This window comes from Dasypus novemcinctus, chromosome 7, assembly GCF_030445035.2.
Source record: "Dasypus novemcinctus isolate mDasNov1 chromosome 7, mDasNov1.1.hap2, whole genome shotgun sequence".
Classification (NCBI taxonomy): Eukaryota; Metazoa; Chordata; class Mammalia; order Cingulata; family Dasypodidae; genus Dasypus; species Dasypus novemcinctus.
In genome coordinates this window covers 116,705,756-116,732,484 of record NC_080679.1, presented here as the reverse complement: position 1 = coordinate 116,732,484, position 26,729 = coordinate 116,705,756, and the positions used below count along the sequence as shown (strand labels likewise).

Sequence of the window (26,729 nt, the reverse complement as noted above, 5' to 3'; positions counted from 1 at the left end):
GGATATGGTCCACTTTCTCTCTTTATGTCCTGCACATTCCATTCATCAAATATATGCAGATACAGACAGCTAAAGGGATGACTCAATTGTCAAGTCAAATAGAAGCTCATGAGGTGTTCTCTGGTGTTTGGGGATCTTTTGCAGTATGTGCATCTCTGAACATATGAACAACAGTTTTGTTGTTAAGCATAAGAACAAAAAGGTTAACACCAAGATATTTCTCTGCTTCCTCATAGTGGAATGTTCTGATCGTTTTCTTCTCTTCTACTCTCTATCGAAGTTCACCCTTCAAGCAATAGGATTATTTTATGAGAGAAAACATACCGTTGTAAGTTTCTTTTAAGAGATGTATTGTTTTTACCTTTCTCCCCTTCTAGCGGCTTCCTCCACGCCTGCATCTGGTTCAGCATTTCCTGGCCGCCAAGGGCAAGCGAGGCTCCTGCGTTTTGATCTATAATCCTAGCCCATTTGCAGGAGATCAGCCAAGAGCGGGGAAGACTCTGGAAACAGGGTTTTGGACTAGGCCAACTGCCCTGCCCATGGCCATCCCTGCTCCTGCCCAGCCGAGCCTGGCTCTAAAAGTGCAGGGGCTGCCGAAGGCAAACACGTGGGCACAGTTTCCTACTAGGGCAGGAGCCAGCCCGCGGGCCGTGGTCCAGAGAGCCTCCTCTGGGCTACTGTGGTTCAGCCAGTTTAACCAGCTCAACCCGAGGAAACCCCGTGCCGCAGCACGCAGGAACTAGAGGGCTGGCTGGCCTTGCACAAGTCAGACGGCTGCTTCCCAGAGCCACCTCTGCCAAACTCTCCCAGAGCTTGCCATCAATCGCCTCTGCTCTGCAACTGGAAAACTTATTATAATAATATATTTTTCTCCATTTAATGATCAACACATCTACCCTGGTTAAACCCTCATTAACAAATCAGCCCAAGTCATATTTTACCACTGGCCTCAGATGAATATATAGAAAGCCTTGTCTTCGGAATTTGGCAGTGTCTGTCTGTTTCACAGAAGAGTGTAAATCGGTCAGCCGCAGGGGAGGAGAAGGAAGATGTGGTTGATACACCCTAAAAAATTGGGACTGGGGAGTTGAAATATTTATAATAGAGCATGGGTCAAGGAGTGGGGCTAATACGCTTCACAAGCAGGCAGAACTATGAAAATTCAGAATTGAGATGCCCATGATATTTCACACTGTCCCTGAAACAGTGACAGGAAGACTGCCTTCAGAGCAAATTTCATAAAGTTGGGAAAATGTGGTGAGAACTCTAACTGCTGAGGAGCTGGATTCCTGGCTTCCAACAGTGGTTGGTCCAATCATTTATAGCAGTGAATAAATGTTATGAAAGATCATGCAGAAAGCATTATCTAAATGGCTAAATATGAAAGGCTTGCTTTATGGCCAAGCATGCATTTCTGGCTGAGGAAATACAAGTTTGTTCACAGTGTCTTTTTTTAGATTACTTGAAGGAAGAATGCCATCACTGGAACTCTGCAAACCTTAGCAAGTTTTGACTTTTTTTTTTTTCCTTGAAGGAATGAGAAATGACATCAGTTTGCATGTCATCTGAGAAGAAAGGAATTTATTTTGTTGAAAGGCATCCAAATCTCCCTCTCTTTGGAAGGCTTTGTTACTGAAACAAACTTTATCATTGTTAATTGTTTGGCCATTTATGGGATTGGTAGCTAAATAAAAGTTTCATCAACAAGTCTGAACTTTTATACATATTTTATTGACCTAGGAATTTTGCCAGTGATCTATACCCATGAAAATCTTAAAGAAATGCCAACATTTAAAGCTCTGTTATTCTAAACCCAGCAGAAAATCCCACGAAGAAGAGGAAAACCTTTTACTATCTGAAATTATCCACTCCAGCTCTTACCCTATAACTCCTTCCTGGCCGGCAAACTTTCTCTTCCTCCTGTGTTTCTTTTAGTAATAAGCTGAGCTGAAGGCTAGCTAATTCCCCAAGAAAGGATACTGAGAATCACCTGTGATTCCACTCTTCTTAACCTCTTCATTTGATGTGGAAGCTGGACTTTCTTTTTTTTTTTTTTTTAAAGATTTATTTATTTATTTAATTCCCCCCCCCCCCCTCCCCTGGTTGTCTGTTTTCTGTGTCTTTTTGCTGCGTCTTGTTTCTTTGTCCGCTTCTGTTGTCGTCAGCGGCACGGGAAGTGTGGGCGGCGCCATTCCTGGGCAGGCTGCTCTTTCTTTTCACGCTGGGCGGCTCTCCTCACGGGCGCACTCCTTGCGCGTGGGGCTCCCCCACGCGGGGGACACCCTTGCGTGGCACGGCACTCCTTGCGTGCATCAGCACTGCGCATGGCCAGCTCCACACGGGTCAAGGAGGCCCGGGGTTTGAACCGCGGACCTCCCATATGGTAGACGGACGCCCTAACCACTGGGCCAAAGTCCGTTTCCCGGAAGCTGGACTTTCTAATGTTTTCATTGTTCTCAAATATTCCATACTGCCACTGCCTTGATAACTTTCACCTGGAGGTTATCTAAAATCTGCCAACCACTCTCCGTACCTTCAGTTTTCATATCTACAATCTACTTTCCATCCAACTCCACTATCATATTTGAAATCATCCTAAAGTTCCTCCAACCTTCTGGATAAAAGTCCAAGCACCTTCATGGAGCACCCAAAGACTCATGACCTAAATCAGTCTTTCCCTCCATCTTCTTCACCTGGTTCCCTGCTCACATTCTGTATGTCAGCTATACTTAAGTACTTGCAGTTCTTAAAAAAGTCATGTTCTTTCCTACCTCTAAGCCTCCATACCTTTGACTTCCTCTACCTAGAAAATACTTCTTCTCAACTTTCCTATCCCTGCCTGAAACCATTACCTACTTAAACTCTCCCTATCTCTTAGAACTCAACTCTGGTATTGCCTCCACATGGATGCCTTCTGTGATGTGCCCCCTAAACCTTGGTTAAGTGCCCTCTGTATGCTCTCTGGGTACTAAATTCTTAACATGCATTTGTAGCATGAATGCTCTTGAATGAATTATGTACCCTAATAAACATTTCCAACCTCATGAAACCTCTGACAATGAGACCATGGTCATTTGCTTACCACTTCATGAACATGCAGTGTATATGCCCACCTCATATCTTTGATCACACGGTTGACACACTTTGGGATGCTTTTCTCTTCCCCTTTGCCAATCCAGATTCTCCTTATCCTTAAAGACCCTGCTCAAATCCTTCTGACACTGGGATGATTTCTCTGAACATTTTAACCCTGGGTAATACTCCTGACCTCTGAATTCACAGCACTTTTTGCCTATATTTTTCATTTGACGTTTATGCATACATAGTACTAAGTGACAACATTTATATTTTACACTATATTTTGAGTTAGTTAACTTTTTGGGGATGTACACCTAGTCCCCCAATGGTAACTTAACCTCCTTAAAACTAAGACAAGATACTGCTTAGCACACCTCCTACTTAAAACTCGCCTCATTCAGCATAGTGGGTATAGCAGATAACCAATAAGCATTTGTTATATGATTAAGGAAAGGCAAATAACTGAATAGAGGACTACACAATGTAACAAATATGCTTCATTTTCAATGAATAAATTATTTCAAATGATATCATAAACAAACTGATAAAAACATGAACATGAATGTAATTTACTGCAGTCTGGCACATGACCATAAAGCCTTGGGACACAGCAGCTGCAATGGAAACTCCAATTATCCTGCCAAGAGTATAAAGGCATTCAGCTGTAGGATGAGCCAGATGTCAATCAAAAATGAAATAAAAACAAGATGTACACTCTCCAAACCAATTTGTATGTATATTTAATAAAAGAACTCATAGTTCGTATGGCAACAAAAAGAGCAAAAGAAAATTAAAGGAAACTTTAAAAAATCGAAACATTAAATGTCAGAAGTAAATTGAACATATCATTAGCACAATAAATATAATTGGGTTAAATTCCCCTAATAACCATCACACATTGGTCATAAACAAAGTGAACAACCCAGGATATGAACTGAGTTCCATCTGTGTTCCCCAAACCCATGGGCTCAACTTCTATGTTTCACTGCCTTTCTATACAGAATTTCTAAAGCACAGGGAAAAGTCTAAAGGCTTCCAAATTAATTTTGTGACGGTTGACTAAAACTTGACTAAATTAATAATGAAAAAGGGAAAACTACATGCCAAACTCACTTATGAATTCTTAATTAAAAGACTTGCAAGTCAAAGCTAATGGTTTTAGAAAGGAAGAAAAGATCATAAAAATGGTTTGCCATTACTAAATCTATTATTACACCAGGTCCAATAGAAAAGTTCATATTTATCTACATATATGCTTAAAAAATGGTATTTGTGAAATTCAACATCTACTCCTCAGTTTAACTAATTCAAAGTGAATTAGAAATAGAAAAATATGTTCATATTAAGGTAAAGAAGTCCTATCTAAAACCAATAGCCAAACCTAAAAAATAAAACACTGGCATCATTCCTCTTGACATCAGAGACAATACAAAGATACATCAAGGCATTTCTTGTACATACAATGATATAAGAATAAAAAAAGATATGTAAATATTGAAAAAAATGAACCTCTTCAAACTTTCATATCTTTGATTTGGGAGGTGAATAAAGATCAATCAATCAAGTTTGGAAAGCCAGGTGGTAAATGGTGTATGTGCTTTAAACTGAGTTTTAAATTGGGAGAGAGCATAAAAGCATACTTTTTGGTTATGAAGTCTCCTTCTATACCTCAAAACCTTTCACACTCTTCCACATGACGGTGCTGATTGAGAAATCAGCATTTACCATGAGAGGCAGGAGAGAATGGGGACATAAGGAGGAAGGGGACAGAAGAGCCTGGTAAGAGAAACTGAGGCATTGGCCTGCTAGCTAGCAGTAACCTGCTGAGTCACACAGGCAAGTTAACAAGTGGCAGCTTACAGCACACACACCCAAGGACTGCATTATCAGAAGGCAGCCAGCAATATCAGTACATGGTGGGAAAGAGGGGCTCCACACACCACACCACCCCTCCCCTTTCAGGCTACCTCATGCCTTTTAGTTGGTGAGCAGAGGTCAATCACCTGCCGATCAGCATGCCCTGCAGAGATCACAGACAGTAGCCAGAAGCCAATCACCGCTGGACAGCAACCCCTAACCCCCTATGAGAATTGAGCCACCCAGAAGATTTCCCTTGCTTAGTCTCAAATACGCCAATCAGCGCAGACCTGGTTCTGCTCAGGACAGAACTTAGCGTTTCTCTCGAATGCCCATCCCCATGTCTCTTATCTCTTGCTCTATCCCACAATAAATTCTCTCCTTCTTCTCTTTAACTTGTGGCTCATCCTTGAAATCTTCCTTGTGACAAAGCTATTAACACACTACTGTATCATAGTCAAGAACCTAGACACCTGGACACTGTCTCCAATAACACATGAGCTGATTGAGAAAGCAGATTGTGAGAAAAACCTTACTATGACTTCAATAACATTTTTAAGGGAGGTAGATATGGCTCTAGCAATTGGGTTCCCACCTACCATAAGGGAGGTCTGTGGTTAAGTTCCCAGTGTCTCAAACTGAGAAGACAGCAAGCTGGTGCAACGGGTAGACGCGGCAAGCTGACACAACAAGGTACCGCAACAAGAGACACAAGAAGAAAAACATAATGAGAGACACAACAAAGCAGGGAACAGAGGTTTCCAGTGCCTCCTAAAGAGGATAAGCAGGATGGCAAGCTAGTGCAACAGGCAGATGCAGTAAGCTGACACAACAAGATGATGCAACAAGAGACACAACAAAGCAGAGAACAGAGGTGGCTTAAGTGATTAAATACCTCCCTCCCACACCAGAGGTCCCAGATTCAGTTCCCAGTGCCTCCTAAAAAAAGAAACAAACATGAACAGACACAGCACATGCAAACAACAAGGGTATAGGAAGAGAGAAATAAATAAAACAAATCTTTTTTTAAAAATGACACTTTAAAAAGTCACTGTAATTCATTAACCACTGTAGCTGCCATTTGCTTTTGAAAAATAATAGTACACATATGGCTACAACACATTATTTTCTCGATGCTTGGGGTTCATTTATACATCTTTCACAAAATCTCTACATTTCCTCCTGATCACAGGGGTACCAACTGTCAAAGACATCTTCAGAAATCAGGAGAACAAGAAATCTGAGTGGGAGACGATGGCCTGAAGGAGATGGTCTCTTGATCTGACAAGTCTGAAAGAATACTCAGAAAAGGCTGAGTGACTCACCTTTTTATGACAGAGCTGTGGAAAGCACCTGACAAGCATATAAAGTTGACTCAATTACTTATACACTAAAATAGAAGGACTGTGATTCATCTAATTAGGAAAGACAGAAAAGGTAAAACTAAATTTTCACAGAAAACTATACACAATATATATTAAATATAACAAATGACCATAACAGGGCAAGAGAAGAGGGGTATAGAGTGGGTAGTCAGATAATTATTCACTCTTTAAGAAAAAGAAAACACACAGTTCATAAATATAAATTTCTACCGCCTTCTGATATGCTCGCATGTGAACATGCAGAAAGATTTACAAATAAAAGAGTGGACAATGATAATAAAATGGAAAACAGCGACTTCTGTAGAATTCATCCATTAAAAGCTTTTCCATTCAAAATGGATTCTGGCCAGAAATTGGTTCTTCATTCCTCCCAGTAGTATGCATTCTTCGCAGCAACTTTCAGTCCATTGTCGGCACCATTACACATTCACTTTAAATAGCTTTCAAACTGCAGTTTCCCTCTGGCCAAAGAACTTTATAAGAACTACTGGGGGAATAAGCAGCACAGACTGGTCGTCTCTCAGGCTTGGAATGCATTGCCTGAGCAGTTCCTGTTTAAATTTCTGCTCTTACCAGGACAGTTCGAGAATAGCATGACCTCAGCTAAGCTTTATTTTTTCCCTGAGGTTAGTTGGCTGTGCAAGGACAAACAGGTGACCTGCATCCAATGCCCTTTCATTTGTTCCCTCTCACATCGAGGCTTTTAATTCAGGTAAAACTAGGGACAAGCTCCTGCCCTGGTCCTTATTAGCTGCCTGAAATTTTACCTTCTCCCTCTGAGCCTCAGTCCACCAGTAAAAGGGAGTTAACAGGGAGAGACATAAGGGGTATTGAGAGAAAGAATCCAGCTCACACACAGCAAGCTTTGCCAGAGGAAATCTCCCTTCTCTCTTGCTCTTAGCCTATGCTCTCACTTTTAAGGGATTAGTTTATAACCTGTCCTCAGGATCTGCCTGCAATGGGTACATCCAACTCTGACTCTTAGGCTTTTAAGTGAATTTGAATATTAGCAACTGCCTTGGGAAAGTACTTTATCACCTCCTTCAAGAATAAAAATTCAAATGAATCTTCCCCCTCTAGTCTCTCCTTATTCTGCCAACAATTGGAACCTGTGCCTTCGATTCGAAACATATTAAAGAACAATGTATTGCCAAGCTTCTTCATAATTGTTCTCATATGCATGCCTCATTTCAAATAAATGACCAAGTTCCTAAAAATCACAAGAATGCTTTCTACTTCCAGTTTACTTCTTCTGTAATGGGCAATCAAAAGATACTTGTTAACCGACCATCATTTTCAGGGAAAAAGACAAGTGTATTTTTAAAAAATAAATAACAGTCTATCTCATCTTGCCAAACACTCATAAAGGTCCTTGAAAGATTATTCTCTTACAAATCATCTTTAATTCATCAATAAATTCAAATGCTTAAATACTGGGCAGAAATTTCTATAAATAATCTTTGCCTTAACTTCATAAAACATTTTAAAATCTTGGTTTAAGGGAACTCAACATCTAATCCAGATGTTCAGGGATGAGGCTGAGTTTCGTCCAGAAAAAAATACATTTCTGCAAAGAGCAGCCCTGGAGGTGCTTTTCTCTTTAGAGAGAAGCAGAAATCATGGTCACAGGCTTGAGAACTGAAGGACAATCCAAGAGACCAGGTGATCCAGCCCTCTACCTTTAGGGAAATACAGTGCTATTACCATTTTATTAATGAACAACTAAGACCGAGCCTGCTTTGATAATTTCTCCAAGGTATATATTAGGGGCTGGTGGTGGCCACTGGACCTAATGTTCTCTTGGTTTGGGGGCAGGCACTCGGTTTGCTATATCATATGCAAGTTTAATAAATTCCACAGGTCTCTAGACTCAGGATTATCAAGATGGCGTGTATAAATAGTAGCACCAATTCCCAACTTCTTCATAGTCTGAGATTAGGAACAGTGATATCCTGCTTGTGCTGCCCAAGTCTCCACATCTACCCCTCCAGCTATCCCTTCTTGTAGATTCCGGGCTCAGGTGTCATCTTTTCCTAAAGCTCCCCTGGATTGTAAGTTTCTTGAGGGCAGGAATGGTGTGATATTCACAAAGGTATTCCAGTGCCTAGCCCAATACCAAGCACACAGTAGGCACTTTAGAGATTTTGAATGAATGACTGAGTGCCTCAGTGACGCTGAGCTATCCTGAAGAGCAGTGTAAGTGAAATTGCTAAAGGAACCACTTGCTATATTTTCCATCTTCTTTAATCATCACAGTTTCCAGATTAGGCTGTTTTTGATACCCTTAAGACACCATCATCATCACCTGGGGGCTTCGGTGGGTCCATGTGTCTCAAAGCAGAAACTTGAGACTTGGCAATTCAAGTGAATTACCCACCAATTCAATCTAAGCTGCCTGCCACTGAGAACTGTTAACTGTAGGCAGACGCAGACCATCACTCACTCAATAAGTCAGTACTGCCTTTGCATTCAAATCCCACAGTTTTCAATGAGGAAATTAAAAGAAATTATTTACTCCCATAGCTAGTAAAGTCATAGCAACTTTGTGAAGAAATATTCCTCCCAAAAAAGTACCTCCCACTATATCTTAGCAGCTTTTTCTATCTATGGCAAAATCATTCACCTTCCCTGCCCTTGAGCAACTTCATCCACAATTGAGATCCACACAAACACCTAGTTTTAATATGCTGGTATAGGCAAGCAACATAAGCCCAGGGTATATATTTTTTTCCCAGAGGTGAAATTATAGTAAATGATTGAGAATTACTTTCGGTTTTTCTTTCCTGGTATATTCTTAAGTTAGAATAAAACACTAAATCAAACAGGGAGCAAGAGAGAACAGAGCCCCACACAGTTGAGGGGATTGAATTTCTGGACCTATTATTGATCACTCTCATCATTTCCACTCTAGAGACCTACTGGGATCCAGGAAGGGCCTTAGATGGATTCCAGGAGCTGGCCTTGGTAGGGAACCTCACTGATCCAGATTCCCAGAGGTAAGCCCTTTCCTACTTTGATGTCCCTTCCCCAAACCCAGAGAGGAACTTGACCTCAGAATGTCTGAGGAGGGGCCTTAAGTGCCATACTATATGGGCAATCAAACATTGATTCTACCAGAGAGAATTGCAGCTTCCAAAATTAGGAGCAGCTGCTGAAACTTAGTATGGCTAGATATTGGTGACAGGGACTTGGAGAGAGTCCATTTGTGAGACAACATGGTTCTGATGTGTAGTTGGGCACATGACAGTCTGAAGGTACATGGAGCCAAAGCACTTTGGACAGGCTCTGCCTGGCATCCAAGGCCAAGGAATGGGAACAAAGAGACACAGTTCAGTAGCCTAATGTACTAATCCAGGCTCCAAGATTATAGCATTTCCAGGGGACCCCTCAATGGCTGAATCTCCTCCACTCTGTCAGATTTGTTGTTAGAAACTTCTTCTCATGAATTTTCAAAAGCATACATCTTAAAAGTAAAAGGACAAGAAAGTACATTAAAAATTGCTCAGTGAAATGCACATGGGTTCTGTTGTCAAGCAGACCTGAGTTCAAATGCTGATTCTACCACTTCTTGGCCATTTGACCTTGGACAAGTATTGAACCTCTCTGAACCTTGATGTCCTCATCTGGAAAATAGAATGAAAGAAGATTCACAAAGCACCTGGCATATGGTAAACACTAATATAGCATAGCTATTATTACAATAGCTGCTAGAATAGTGCCTAGAACTTGTAGGTACTCAGGAAGTATTAAGATTAATGTAACATATCTGGGACAGGTGCCTGGTAAGTGGGGTCTTAAGTGTGGTTGCCAGGAGAAAGGAGCCTAAAATGGTCACCAGTAAGGTGACTACCCTCCATGCACACTTCAGAATTCTGTCTCTTTCCAGGCAGAAAAGAGTTACTATCAATAATCCAAGCCCAAAGTAAGATAAAAGTCACCAGCAATCAGAGTGTGGGATTCTCTCCATTAGTCAGGACTCTGAAAAATAAAAAAAGATTTGTTTACAATTTCCCAACTGATGTCTTTTTTCTCTCTCTCTTTGGATTCAAATCCTAATAAACAAGAGATATTTCTCCAATGAGTTTATATGGCTATGAATCTCTAAAAAAGAGTCTGGAGGTTGTCAGAAGGATTGCCCTTATGCACAACTGAGCAGAGTCTCAGAGACAGATAAAGTAGATACAACCCCAGGTATTGGTTCTTTTGAGGGCTAAACAGACCCACAGGTTCGATGGTCATGGCAGATGGGGTTCACTGCCATGTCAGTTGGCTCTTCTTTGGAGCTGGTGTTTCTGCGTGATGGAGCTGGACACAGATGGGATCTCCTTTCACAAGACTTTCATGCTACTTTACTGGAATTGTAGTTGGTGCTGGGGTTTAAGATATATCTAGGGGATTTGAATCTCTGGACTGACAATATGATAGCCAGGCCCTGAGCCTCAACAGACTTCAAGTCCTATACTCTGATTTATTGGACTTACCCCACTCAGCTAACATGGAGTTGAAGAATGTCAACCACCACACCATGGAGCCTAGAGTGCCTACAACTGAATGCAGGAGGATTGCATCCAGCATCCATATGGAATCTAAGCCTCCTCTTGACATAGATGTGCAATGGACACAACCAATCTAAGGTCCACAGAGAAAATGTGGCATTGGTGTAGGAAAAGTGGCCATGGTGGCTGCTGGGTGCGGGGAATGGGAGGAAGAGATGAGATGTGGAGGCGTTTTCGGGTCTTGGAGTTGTCCTGGGTGGGGCTTCAGGGACAATTACTGGACACTGTAGATCCTCCCAGGGCCCACTGGATGGAACTTGGGAGAGTATGGGCTATGATGTGGACCATTGACCATGAGGTGCAGCGATGCCCAAAGATATACTTACCAAATGCAATGGATGTGACATGATGATGGGAGAGAGTACTGCTGTGGGGGTAGTGGTGGCATAGGGGCTGTGGGGTTGAATGGGACCTCATATTTTTTGAATGTAATATTTTTAAAAAATGAATTAAAAAATTTTTTTTAAAAAAGAGATATTTCTCCTATCCAGGGCTCCCATCACCACACCATCACAAAACAACTGTTTCCCTGTAACATCAGCACATCAGAACAACACACCTCACTGTGTGGCCAGCCATCTTTCCCTTCCCTCCACTTTCTCCTTGCCGCACAGCACTAGGCACAGGGTTTTTTGCTTTTTGTTTTTTGTTTGTGACACATAATTTGTATCATGCTTTATGTCTCAACATCCAAAAATCTAATGACAAAAGAAACCATAAATAATACAATGAGAAGATGAAATTTACCAAAGGCCAAAGGCAAAACTTTAGAAGCTTCAGATGAAAGAAATAATGTGATGCCTTACAAAGGAACAATGATTACATGTAGACACACACACAGACACAAACACAGCAGCTCCTTTGGCTCTGTCCAAAGGAGGAAAGCAGCATAAACCTTCCAAACTGGCCAAGGGTTTCGCATCCATGTGTGATGGGGAGGAAGTAGCGGTTACACGTTAGCCAACCACTACTGGGCAATGCTGATCATCCAAATCATCGATGCCCATTTAATACATTTCATGCAATCCAATGATGATTGCAGCCCAAGATGAAACTATCCTTTTAGTATGCAAATTTTTGAACTTTTCATAAAATAAGGGCTGCATTTACTCATTTTTCCTATTCCTGGCCTTGTGTCCTTAGGTCCTTCAGAAACATTTCATGTCATTCCAACAACTAACGGTGAACATCAACTTTCTCAAAAAGTTAAGAACATCACCGTGAGTCATTCCAAGGACAAGGAAAACTATAGCAGGACACAACACAGCAAGAAAATAATGCTTTTCATGGTGTCTAAGAGCTTTCATCCTGAACGGATATGATTAAAATTGGAACCTGGTGTAACTGCAATGCAGCCACAGATACTTTCATTGTGAGAGGATCACATGACCTGGGGGCTTTGTAAATTGTGGGAAGCGGTGGAGGGAGGTAGAAGAGGCTGAGGACAGAAGGTCCCCACAGCTCTGAGTCAGAGCTCAGCTATTTGGGGGATTCCATTCATCTCCCTTGGGGTTAGTAAACAGAAAAGACAACCAATTCTGGCCTCTGATGATAAACAAGGGAAAGAACCCAAAACTCCTCAGGATTTTGATGGATAAAACAAGTTCTAAAAAGAATTACCTTACGGAGTTGGAAAGTTCAAATGAAGGCAACATTAATTGAAATGTACGGTAAGGCTCACAGTCTTCTCCTAATAAGAGTCCCTCTGCTTCCCACCCCTTTTAAATTAGGCTGGTTTGGAAGGGGTTAACACTCCCTGAGCTTTCCCAATCAATGGGAGTGGTGAGGCCCCATAGGATCAGCTGGGGCAGGAAGGAAAACCATACTTAGTTGAGAAGTTGGCTACAGAGTATCCACATGTGGGTAATGAAGACTTGATTACACTCCATGGTGTATACCAAGTAATCATCAGCGATTTGAAAATAGATCTATGTTCCTGTTTTCAAGGTGCAACACGAGTTGCAGAATAGAGGTGTGTAAACTAGGGTTCCGAACCACAGAGAGACTCTCATTAGGAAAATGGGTCATGTGAAATATTGAGAGAAAATATTGAGAGGAATAAGACACACTTGGTCATAGATGGGCTTTGCGGCTCATTGGTACAATGAAGGTATTTGGAATAGCAGTAGGAAAAGAAGGCTTTCTTCCGAGTCCTGGGAGTGGGCATTTCCAGCATCTACTCCCCCGCTATTTTGGAGGACTACCCCATGGCGTGTGATACGGCTGGGATGAAGCGCCCCTCGGCCTCCTGCCCACACACACGTTGTGGACTCACCACTGACTGCAACCCCTTCAGCTGGTGTCTGTGCTTCAGGCAAAATTACTGACTTCTGAGGTCACACTACTTAAAGGAAACTTCCCTCTTTCTACTGCAATATTGTGAGCCCTTTGAAAATGAGGACTGTGCTTATTCATTTTTCCTAACCCTGGCGCTCTAGACACTGATAGTTCCTTGGGGAGGGTGTATTTAATTGAAAAAATATTAACATCATATGATGAGTACTGTGTGTGTGTGTGTGTGTGTGTGTGTATTTTATACTCATCGGCATCTAGTTCACTGTCGTACTGTGGAAAGAACTCCACCTTCAGAGCCAGATTAAGTTTAACTACTTATGTTGGAATTCCTCAGGGCCCAGGGCAAGTCAATTAACCTCCCTGAGTCTCAGTTTCCTCATTTGCAAACAGGATTAATAATTCCTCTCCCATTGGATTATTGTGAAAATTAAATGAGACAATGAGTGGGGGAGAAATAATCTTTTCAACAAATGGTACTGGGATGGGTGGATATCCACATGCAAAAAACGAAGTTGTCATATAGCCTGTGCATAAATTCAAAATTATCTAATTCTGTATCCAAGTGTGCCTAGTTTCTAAAAAGCCAATTAAGTAATATAGACCCTATAGGCTTTACTTTTCAGAAAGGATGTAGACTGAATGTGTATTCAAAGTTACATCCAGATGGAACGTGGGCAATATGTTAATTCAAGCTTATTACTTGAAGTGTGGGCCATATGGTAATTCAAGTTTACCTGGAATGTAGGTGATATGTCAATTCAAGCTTACCTGGAATGCAGGGGATATGTTAATTCAAAACCTATCTGGTACCCAAACACTTAAAACTCTAAGAAACTAACAAAGAAAAGTCCTTTTGTTAAATAAAAGCACCATTTGATTCCCCTGCACCTACATCCTCTGTATAAAAGGGACCCAGAAATCCTTTTTGTGTTTCAGCTTTTTGGACAGGAGTCCCTGAGCCTGGTTGGTCTTTAATAAACTTTTCCTTCTCAAGAATATTCCTGAGTCCTGGCCTTCAATACGTGATTATTGACTCTCTCTGCTTCCACAACAGTTGGAGACCCCCACCTCATACCATATACAAAAATTAACTCAAAATGGATTGAAGCCCTAAATGTAGGAGCAAGAACTATATAACTCTTAGAAGAAATCATAGAAGTAAGTTTCTATAAACTTGGACAAACAACGAAACAAAACATAGATAACTTGAACTTCATTAAAATTCTCGTGTGTCAAAGGACACCATCAAGAAAATGAACATGTTCACTTTCATCAAGAATGGGGGAACATATTTGCAAGTTGTATATCTGACAGGGATTTGTATGCAGAATATGCTGGGAAGTGGGGTGGGATTGGAGAGAACGGGAAAGACTAATGGGTATGGTATTTTTTCCTTTTTGCGGTGATGAAAATGTTCTAAAATTATATAGTGGTGATGGTTGCACAACACTGTGGATATACTGAAAACCATGGAATTGTACACTTTAAAAGGAGGGATCTTATATATAAGAATTATTTCTCAATGAACCTATTCTTAAAACATAAATAAGACAATGATTCCATCATACAGCCCTATAATGCCGATAACATATATATCAAACATTGCATACACATACACATATTTATATATGTAAATAGACAGGTAAAGCTTTTCCTGTACTAGGTGCTTATTGGAGATTTTACTATTTTTGATAATGATTGATTGGCTTAGGCAGAAAGTCCTGGAAATAGAGTGGCTAATTGAATGCACTTCAGGCTAAATTAGTAAAGAACGCCTCCCTCAAAGCTGTTGGAGACACATTCTCTTAGTAAGAATCCTCTATATTTCACACAGGAGTTATAAGTTGTATCCATCTGTGACTTTCCTTTTCTGCAATCCCATTTTCCAGCTTCCAAAGGGGTTCTGCTCTCCTTGGCCTCTACCAGCAAAATGCACTTAAAATGTTGCTAAAAATGTGCTCAGTCTCCGCTCTTACAAATTGTATTACGATTTTCTTGTGGCCTCACCTCTTGGTATTTTTTCATATAGGTTATTTGTGTAGAATTAATTTACCATTAAAATAGAATTCAAATTCTTAACATCAAGTGTTGGTATGCTTTGGGAAATTGTCCTTTTGTTATTTCTATCAGCATTGCAAAAAGATTAGAAGTTATACACCTGAAATATAACATGAGTATCTTTGTATGATGGGAATATATGTAATTTTCTTTTATCCTCTTCCATGTGCTTTATGGTATTTTCTAAATTTTCTACAAAGACATTAAAATATTATATAAATAGATAAAATGAGACATATTTAAATGTCTCATTTAAATATTAATATTTAAATATTATAAATTATAAAATATTATATGGTTTAGGAAGAGAATTATCTCCAAAGTCCAGATGCTTCAAAATTGTATCAGAACTTTTGCTAGATTAAACTGTATGTGTGTGTAAGTCAGCTTTATGTACATTTGCCTTTGTTGTGAACTTCCTACTGAATTAGGAAGGAATCCCGTCTTTGCCAATTTCAGGTCAGAGCAGTAGTCAAATGTTTAATCCAGTTTGCAGATTTAAAATGAAGGTTCATGTCATTGCTCACACACCTTTTGAACTTTTCTTGGCACCTTCTGGTTGGATTCCTTCTCGGCGAAGACACCAAACCACCATCCATGTGTTTACAGGCTTGCAAAAAACTCTAGTCTAGACAATAATTAAAGTCAGAAATGTGACTTCATCAAAGCACATCTTTCCCAAACCCCAAGGGCCATTCCTCATGCTAAGCAACAGCAGCGTGATTGCAGACGGTTCTGGGGTGCACTTAGAATATCCTATCGGGCTCAATCGTCCCTTCCAATCTCATAGAGTGAGAACGAAACAGGACCATCTGTGTGCATGTGTGCGCAGTTTTAGGCAGGTGTGAAGAAGATGAAAGTGGATGCTTTTCTAAATGTGTAAGAACAAAAGTCAGGGACAGCAGAGGTGCTATTAAGACATCAAGGAAACAGAAATTGAACTTGGTCAGGAGCTGCCATCTGGCAGAATATGTCCCAGGAATCCGAATCAGCAACTTGAATGGTTTTGCTGGCCTTCAGATACATTTTAATCACCCTACCAAATTTTTTTTTAAAGAATTAATGCTAGGATATAAAATGGGGTAGATTTTTACCTAAAAATCAAATTTCCAACTTCTTTTAAATCATGAAAACAAAACACAACCCAGAGCCAATTTCTTTTAGGCAACAATGGTTGATGCAGAGTAATAGCTCTTTCCTTCAAACCTTTAGACAGGACACTCTCCAGCTCACACACCTCCTAACCAAACCCTGTTGTCTCTGCCACAAGGAGGTCCAATGTCAGTTCCATTTATTATCATGCTGTTGCTTTTGAATTCATTGCTGGCATGCTTCCATTATTTCTATCACCTGCCTGGCCTTCTAGGGATATGAGTTAGAGGCCTACTTCCCTTCCACCCCCAAGCCTCTTCTACTGACCAATACCTTACCAGAGTCATTCCGTCATCTAGAATTCTCCATTCTCTATTGCTCACTGATCAATCTCCTCATGATGGAAAGTTATTTTCCATATTCCATATTCCACTATCATAAATCATGTTGTAATGAACATCTTCATAAACAGATACTTGTACACATCACAGGTACTCCTTTGAATAGATTAAATTAGAATAGAATACCCGAACACATATTGTTAAACTGCTTTCCTTAAAAGGCACACCAATTGACATCGCCACCAGCAAATTACGAGAACCGATGTCTCATTGCAGCCTTCCTCATAGCCAGAGTATTATAACAGGATGTTGAGGAAGATGTGAAAGACTGTGGCGTGTAAGTCAGGGAGGGAGGCAATTGTTGATTGTGTGCCCAAGTGGAGAGGCATACTGTCTTTATCTACTTTATAATTTGGCCAAACCCTAGCTCCTTCGAAGTCTATTGAAAATATGTGACTGCTGCTAATTGAGGATTAAAAACCTGATCAACACCTTCAACCTCTCGCCTTCCCATATTCTGCCAAGGGCTGTTACCTACTGTGCTAGGGCTGCCCTCTCTTCAGAAATGCTGGATCCCTGTGGCACCAATGATACCAGAGTACAGTCCAAATATTGGTCCATTTCTTGGTGATGATGTGAAAGAAGTCACAGGACTGGATGACAAGACATATTAATAGCCCTGCATTTTACCAATCAGATTGCAGAAGGATGATAGCTAAGCCCATTTCAACCAGTTTTGGGTAACAACACCATTGAAAATATACAAATTTTACCCTTGCATTAAAACAAAACAAAAAGTCTTGCAACACCAAACTCAAACCGATGTTATTTCAATAATCAAAACAGGCAGGTTCTCAGAACAAGTGCTTTGTCCAATAAACTCAGCTCACAGTAATGGGTTATGAATTACAACCCGAGGGGGACAGTCAGCAGCTGCTCAGCAGGAACGCAAACATGACGGAAAGGTCTAACTCACAGAACTGATGAGAAATGGCTAATTAAGGATTCTGAAGTACTTTAAAGGTATAAAATCCTATAGGAGCATTATAGCATTATTGCCCAGTTAAGGCAATTAAGAAATAGTCTGATTTTTTTCTTTGAAACACAGGTTATCACACAAAAGCAATTCTAACAGGCAAAGTTATGGTCAGCAGCATTTCAATTACACTTCTATTTTTTCATTATTTTTCAGCTGATTTTGATTGTTCTTTCCAGGTGCTACCAGTTACTGATTGTATTAGAATCACCATTTTCTAACCCACAGCATCAAGCTTGCCACAGGATTGAGACGTTAATATACAACATGTAAGTTTCTTGAAATGGTGTTATGGTTGTTTGTGTTTAGCATGAGTATTTCAGAGTTCAATTATTAACTGGACTACTCTATTTAGTCTCTTTCCCTATGGTTCTTAGGTTTTGTCTCTTAGGAAATTGTGCTCCCTCCCATGGTTTCAACAACTCTGATGGCTTCTAGATCATTTTACTAATTCTAATCCCTTTCCTTTGATCGAGTCATGTGCTTTTTTTTTTTTAGGTACCAGGACCAGGGATTGAACCCAGGACCTCGTATGTGGGAAGTCGGCACTCAAACCACTGAGCCACACTGGCTCCCCAGGCATGTACCTGGAAATGCAAGTTGGTCACCTTCACCTGATGTTTCACAGACACCTCAGCCTCACACACCCAAGCCCCAGCTCTCATAATCCCTCTGCCTCCATCGAAACCTGCTTTCCCTTTTCTCTCCATTTAATGACCCCACCATCCTGCGTCATTGAACCTCTAAATGTCAGCCAGCCTTTCTCTTTTCTCTCTTCCCTCCTTCCCCTTCCACTTGGATCTCTGTTGGTTCAAGTTTTGGAATGTCTGTAGTGTCTATCACCCACCCTCTCTATATCCATGACTTTGGTTTGGTTCCTTCTCAATTACCTATTTGACCATCAGCATAGATTCCTGTCTGCTACCTGGTAGGTTCAACTCTACTCAACCCTGACAGTGTAGCCAGGGCATGATTCAGAATGATTATCTGATCAGTTCACAGCACTTCAGACTTCCCCATTGCCCTCAGGACAAAGTTCAAGCCTTGGCTTGGCCTCACAGGCCTTTCACCAACCATGTTCCTGGATTATCTCCACCCTTCTTCCTCCCACCCACCCACTTGGATCCTTCACTCTGGCTCCCCGCAGTCGTGAAGCCCTTCTAGATCCTATTCCTTTCCACCTGCTTCTCCTTGTCTTTCTGGGGCCAGCTCCCTTATCTTCTCCAGGAAGGTGCCATTCACTTGTCTGGGCCAGTGGCTCACTTCCAATTCTAATAACACCCTGTTTATGCTTAGTATGGTATATTATGTTTTAAGGGGAGCAGGAGGAGTTTATCTCATCTTCTACATGATGAGCTCTTTGAGAGCAGGGATTTTGTGTCATTTTTGCCTTTGATCACCACAGCAAACAAAGTGACTAATACAGGGAAGATAAACAAGCTCTCAATGAAAACCTTTTGAATTGCTGTAATAAATTATCTTCTGCCCCTCAACATTTCACGTGTTAATCACTGGTCCTCCAACTACATGCTCAACCACACTGTCAGCTAAGACCTGACTCCAATGCCTTAGTAGCTGTCAAGCACCTGGCATCTCAGACATCCACTTCAAAGGGATGTCCAGATTCAAGCAGCACAGTGACCTGTCCATGTGACACAGGAAAAATTAATGTGGCCACACAAGTCTGTGTCAAAACTGAATCAAGGGCCCCTAGCTGGAAAAGCTCCACTTTTCAGATTTCACCTCAGCCACAAGTGATGGGTTTGAGCTGAAAGGTAAGGGAAATGATAGAACAAGAGTGGGAAAGTCGGGCAGGCATGAGGTTATGAAGGTCTCATAGGCCATTGGAAGGCATTTGGCCTTCAACTTGCTTTCAGAAGCAAAACAAGTTCCTTTTACCTCAAAGCCATTTCCCATCCACTATCTCACTTATCCTCAAAACTGTAACTCTCCTGGCCTTTATTCCCCTACCCTGTACCTGAGTATGATGCTAGGTCTGGCATTCTGAGCTCCACAACCTTAAACCTAAGGGAGACAGGCCTTTGCTCTGGTCCCATGTTCTAGTGCAAGGTGAGTAGTCTATTCTGTAAAGGGCCAGATAGTAAATATTTTAGGCATATAGACTAGATGGTCTCTGGCATAACTGTTCAGGGCTGCTGTAAAACACATAGACAGTACATAAGCAAATGGGTACAGCTGTATTCCAATAAAACTTTACTTACAAAAAGAGGAACTGAAATGGATTGGGCCCTTGAGATGAAATTTCCTGAGCCCTGCTCTAGAAAGCTCTGCTCTGTCCATGCTTTAGACATCCCCATTCTCTCAGAGAACCAAGAGATGATGGCCCCCGGAGTCCTCATTCCACACACACATACCATGTGTAATACCTTGGAGGGAAACCTCTGCCCAATACCCTGAGCCTGCTGAGAGCCTCTTCCACAGTCCATACTTCTGAGGGCAGTCTATTCTGCTACTGTTTATAGTCCTAGAGCCAAAAGTGGCCTTGGATGGTTGACTGCCGAGGGTTTGGACAGAACTTGCATGTGCAGGCTGAGGTGTTCATGCGTGTGCATGTGAGTCCTCTCACAGGAGTGCTGGAAACAGGGGTGGATCGAGAAAGTGGGAAGGCTGGGCTCTGGGGACAGCATCCCAGCACCAACATGTACTAGCACAGACCTCCAAGGAGTCCGTGAATTTGAAATTCAAGCCTGGCCATATGGGTTTTTACAAAGGTGTATTTGTCAAAGCAGGAAACATATATAAGACTCTCTTTCACTGATTCATAGTTTTGTAAAAAGTCATGTGACATGTGAATATCCATTTCTACTCTTACCTTAGACCCCCAGATTGGTAGGATGGACTTGAATCTGATGTTTCAGTTACTCTGGTTTCTCCCTTAGTATTTTTGGTAATAGGTTTATTGAGATGTATCATATACAATAAAATTCATCCTTTCAAAGAGCACTAGTCAATGGTTTTAAAATATTCAGAGAGTTGTATAACCATCACCACTATTTAATTTTAAAACATTTATCACCCAAAATAGAATCTGTGTGACTATTAGTAATTGCTCCCCATATCCCCTTCTCCCCAGCACCTGGCAACCACTCATCTACTTTCCGTCTCTAGGGATTTATCTATGGACATTCCATATAAATGGAATCATATAGTATATGGCCTTTGTTGCCTGTCTTCTTTCACTTAGCATAATATTTTCAAGGACCATACATATTGTAGCATATATCAGATCTTCATTCCTCTTTATGACTGAAAAATATTCCATTGTATGGTTGTACCACATTTTATTTATCCATTCATTAATTGATGGACATTGGTTGTTTCCAGTCTGGGGCCATTGTGAATCATGCTGCTATGAACATTAGCATACAAATTTTGGGGTGGATATATATTTTCTTTTTTTTTTCTTTTTTCTATAAAAATGAGTAATGCTTCACAAATTTGCATGTCATCCTTGCACAGGTGCCATATTAATCTTTTTGTACCATTATAATTTTACTATATGTGCTGCCAAAGTAAGCACTAGACACATGTTTCAATTCTCTTGTGTATATCTTGGAGTGGAACTGCTGAGCCATATGGTGACACTGTTTAGCATCTGGTGACATTCCCAAAATGTTTCCCAAAGTGGCCACACCATTTTACAATCCAACAGCAGTGTATGAAGGTCTCAATTTTTCCAAATTCTTGCCAACACTTATTGTACATCTTTTTTATTATTGTCATCCTAGTGGGTGTGAAGTGATAACGCCTCTAATAACTGATGGTGTTGAACATCTTTTCATGAGCTTTTTGGCCATTTGCACATCTTCTTTGGAGAAATGTCTATTCAAATTCCTTGTCTATTTTTAATTTGATTGTCTTTTTATTGCTGAGTTGCAAGAGTTCTTTACATGCTCTGGATATAAGTCCCTTGTCAGACATCTAATTTGCTAACATATTCTCTCTTCTTGTGCATTGTTTTTTCACTTTCCTAATGGTATCATTTAAAATACAAAAGCTTTTAATTTTGATTAAGTAAAAAACTTTCTATATTTTTCTCATCACTTGTGCTTCTGGTGCTAAGAAACCACTGCCTAATTCAAACTCACAAAATTTATTCTTATGTCGTCTTCTATGAATTTTATATTTATGTATATGGTATGAGGTAAGAGTTCAAATTCATTCTTTTATATATGAGTATCCAGTTTACCCAACATCATTTGCTTGAAAGTCTATTATTTCCCCCATTGTATTGTCATGGCACCGTTGGTGAAAATCAATTGACTATAAATGCTTTTGTCTGGACTTGCAGATAGATCTAAACCTTTGGTTTATGTTTAGCCCAATGCCAACACCACACTGATTTAATTACTGAAGATTTGTAGCACGTTTTGATAATGGGAGCATGACTCCTCCAGATATACTCATGACTGGTTTGGCTTTTTGGGGTCCCTTGCTTTTCCATGTAAACTGTAGGGTCATTTTGACAATTTTTGCAAAAAAAAGAAAGCCAGATGGGATTTTGCTAGGGATTGGAGTTCATCTGTAGATTGCTTTAGGGATACTGCATCTTAAAAATATTAAGTCTTCTAACCTACGTATATGGTATATATTTCTACTTATTTGGATCATTTTTAAACTTCTTCCAATATAGTTTAGTAGTTTTCAGTTTCAAGTCTTTTAATTCCTAAGTGTTTCATTCTTTTTTGATGCCGTTCCTAATGGGATTTTCTTAGTCACAGTTTTAGATTGCTCACTGCTAAGATATAAAATGCAATTAATTTCTGTGAATGGATTCTTCAATATTGCTGAACTTGTTTATTATTCCTTGGTAAAACAATTAGTTGTAGATAGGATTTTCTATATACAAATCATTGCCATCTGCAAATAGAGATAGTTTTACTCCTCCCTCTCCACCTCTCTAGTCTGGAGACTGCTCTTGCTCTAACAAGAATGGCAGTACAATGTTAAATAGAAGTGGTAAGAGCTGACTTCCTTCTTTATTCCCTACTCTTAGAAGAACGAATCAGTCTTTCACCACTAAATATGATGTTAGTCGTGAATTTCTTGGTCAGTGAAGTTAAAAATTTGTCAGTTTTGTTGATCTTATCAAAGAAGCAACTTTTGGTTGTTGATTTTGTCTATTGCTTTTTGTTTTAATTTGCTAAGGGGCTGCCGATGCAAAGTACCAGAAATGGGTTGACTTTCATACAGGGGATTTATGTGGGATAAAAACTTACCATTCCAAGGCTGTGGAAAGTCCAAACCAAGGCACCATCAGAGATGTTTTCTCACCAATGTCAGCTGCCACATGGTGAAGATGGCTGCCACTCTCTGCAGAAGTCTCTCTTCCCCTCCAGAATCTACCATCTTTTGGAGCCCAAGTCCTGGAGCTCAGCTGCCAATTATTAGGCATAGGGCTTTTCTCTTCTTGAGCTGCAACAAGGACCCAGCCTTCTGGATCTTTGGACTTAAGAGATCCTCTAGTCCTCTTTCATATGGCAGGATTAAATATGGTGGCTTACTTTTTCTCTGTCTGTCTGCCTCTCTCTGCGTCTCTGGGTTTATATCACACCCAACAATGGAGTGGAGACTCAATCTGAGTCATACCTCACTGATGCAATCCAATCAAAAGACCTGTAGTAAGCTTATCAAGTAATCTGATCAAAGAATGCTCAATGGAATTTAATGCAACTGAAAGGCATCACATCCACAGGATAGATTAGTTTACCAACATCATCTTTCTCTTTTTGGAATTCATAAACTAATTTCAAACTGCCACACTTTTCTATTTCATTTATTTACACTCAAATATTTATTATTTTGTTCCTTCTGCTTCCTTTGGGTTTAGTTTGCTCCTCTTTTTCTAGTTTCTTAAGGTTCAAGTTTGAGTTATTGACTAAAGATCATTCTTCATTTTTAACATGGGCTTTTATGGCTATAGTTTTCCCTATCAGCATTTTTACTGCATCCCATAAGATTTGGTATGTGGTATATTCATTTTCATTCATCTTAAAGTATTTTCTAACTTCCCTTTGGATTTCTTCTTTGATTTAGAAGTATTTCCTTTTACTTCCACATATTTGTGAATACAAAATTTCCTTATTGATTTTGTAATTTAATTCCACTATAGTGGTGTGGCATATATGGCATTGCATTTTTCTCCTCCAACTCTTACAGTTCTTTCTCCTTTCAGATGCAGCAACATTCCATTCCTAAATTGTTAAAAGGCAAGCCTTGGGAACTGGCTGTGAAATGGTGACTGATCGGTAAAATACTTTAACAATACATTCTTTGAAGTCCTGTTGCCTACCATGTGCCTTCCCCATCTGCACATAGAAATGCAAAAGACTCCTCTTGTTTTGCAGCAAGCTAGGATGATTGAGCTCAGAAAATGCCATCTCTCCTCGCACTGCTGAGGACAAGGGCCTCAAATAAGGCCCTAAATAAATGCTCATTACTTGCAAAGCTGGACTTATCCGAGTCTTTCTTTGGTTTGACTTATTCTCAATTCAGTGGAAAGCTGTCATTTTATACAACTCCTCACCATACTTGGGACAAGTGGGGAAATGATTTTAGTCCTTCCTATTATACTGAGGCCAAACATATAGTGATCCTGGAGAATGCCCCATATTAACGTGAGATGTATGTGTATTTTGCTATCAATAAGCAGAATGTTTTATAGATGTCTGTTAAGTCTAGTTATTTCATTGTGTTTCCAAACTTTTCTATTCCTTATTAATCATATGCCTAGTTGTTTTATCCATTAAGAAGGTACTGAAAACTATTGTTTAATTGTCTATTTCACTCTCAAACTTATGAGGCTTTGCTTCATGTATTTTGGGTTCTGTTATAATTTGCATACATGTTTTTAATTGTATGTCTTCCAGATGGAATGGCCTTTTAACATTATAAAATGTCCTTCATTGTTTCTAGTCACAATTTTTGTCTTAAAATCCATTTTGTTCAATATTAGTATAGGCATGCCAATTCTCTTTTGGTTTGTTTGCATGGCATATCTTTTTTCATCTTTTACTTTCAAATTATTTGTGTCTTTGAAAATAATTGTGTCTCCTATAAATAGCATATAGTTTGTTCCTGGTTGTTTTTAAGTCTGTTTTGCTAATCTCTGCCCTTGGCAAAATATGTTTAATTCATTTATATTTAATGTAATTACTGAAAAAGTAAGACTTATATATGTCATTTTGTTATTTGTTTTCTATATGTCTTGTTTTTTTTTTTTTGTTCCTCTATATCTCCATTACTGCTTTTTTGTGTTAAATAGATATCTTCTAATGTACCATTTTAATTCTCTTCTTGTTTCTTTGGCTATATATGTTACATTATTTTCTTAGTGATGGCTCTGGGGATTACAATTAAGAACTTCATTTATAGAAATATATTTCAGATTGATACCAATTTTAATAGTATATAAAATTTTGCTTCTTTATAGTTCTTATAACTCCTTTACATTTCCCTATCCCCTATTATTTTCATACAAATTACATCTTTATATATTATAAATACATGAAAATAGTTTTTTTATTACTGCTTTATGCAAAAGTCCATAAATCAGGATAAAAAAGAATTAAAGGCAAAACACACACATAGTGTCTTTTAAATATATATATATATAATCATATTTAACTGTGCTTTCTCTTTCTTTGTATCGAGTCAAGTTAATCTCTAATACCATTTCATTTCAGCTTGAATGACATCCTTTAGTCTTTCATGTGAGGCAGTTCTATATATCAGTTCTCTCAGTATGAAAATGCCATCCTATTGCCTTCTGGCCTCCATGGTTTTTGATGATAAATCAGCTGTTAATCTTAGTGATGATCCTTTGTATGTGATGAATAACTTCTATATAGACTTTCATGATTCTCTGTCTTTGAATTTCAATGGTTTGATGGTAGTGTATTTAGGTGTAGATCTCTTTAAGTTTATCCTATTTGGAGTTTATTGAGTTTCTTGACTGTATAGTTTTTCTTAAATTTTTGGAATAAATAATTTCTTCAAATATTATTTCCATCATTTTTTCTCTCTTCTCTTCTCCAGGCATTCCCATAATGCACATGCTATGTTTGACTATGTTCCACAAATCTCTGAAGTTCTATTCATGTTTATTTCCTTTCTGTTCCTCAAACTGAATAATCTCAACTGACCTGTCTTCAAGTTCACTGATTCTTTTCTTAAAAAGCTGATGATCCACTTTAGCAAATTTTTCATTTCAGTTATTGTATTTTGAAACTCCAAAATTTCTATTAGATTTTAAAATTTTATTTTTTTATATTTATTTTATAATTTCAATCTCATTATTGATATTCTATATTTGGTGAGACATCATGATTTCCTTTAACTCTTTGAACATATTTATAATCAGTGATTTATACCTTTGCCTAGTGATCTGACCTCTGGGCTTCCTTAAGGAAAGTTTCTATTGACTGCTTTCTTCCCTGTGTATGGACCATATTTTTAGTTTTTTTGCATGTCTTACACTTTCTTGTTGAAAATTAGGCATTTTAGATAATACAAAGAAGTAACTCTAGAAATCAGATTCCCCCTACCCTACTCCAGGATTTGCTTTTGATGCTGTTTGTCATTGTTGTTATTTCTATGTTGTTGTTTTTCCATAACTCTTTAAAGTCTATATTCTTTGCCATGCATGGCCTTTTAAACCTCTGCTTGGTTATCTTAGTGGTCAATTAATGATCGAGGAGGTATTTCCTTAAATTCCTTGATCCAGTAGGTCTTCCCACCTTTCTTGAAGGGATTTGTATGTGTTAGACAACACTTTGAATTCTCTGCAGTTTGCAATTCTTCACCTTCTGCTTGCACAGATTCTCAGTCATCCATAGGCAAATGATTAGGACTTCTTCAAGTCTTTCCTGGGCATACACAAAGCTGTGCACATGAGTATGGCCTTCTAACTTCCCAGGAATACAATGGAGTTTTTTATGCACCCCTTGAATATCTCATTCCCCAGCTTTTCCTTTTATGTTGTTTTAGTCAACCTCCTTTTTGCCATAAT

At 39.5% G+C, this 26,729-nt stretch overlaps 1 protein-coding gene and 1 non-coding gene across 2 annotated transcripts in view; both read right to left on the bottom strand.

Moving 5' to 3' along the window:
* Positions 1 to 26,729, bottom strand: part of NCKAP5 (NCK associated protein 5) — a 1,037,301-nt gene that overhangs the window by 994,438 nt on the left and 16,134 nt on the right.
* On the bottom strand, positions 21,134 to 21,239 carry LOC111762247 (U6 spliceosomal RNA). The gene has a single exon (XR_002795411.1). It is a non-coding gene; the product is annotated as a U6 spliceosomal RNA (small nuclear RNA).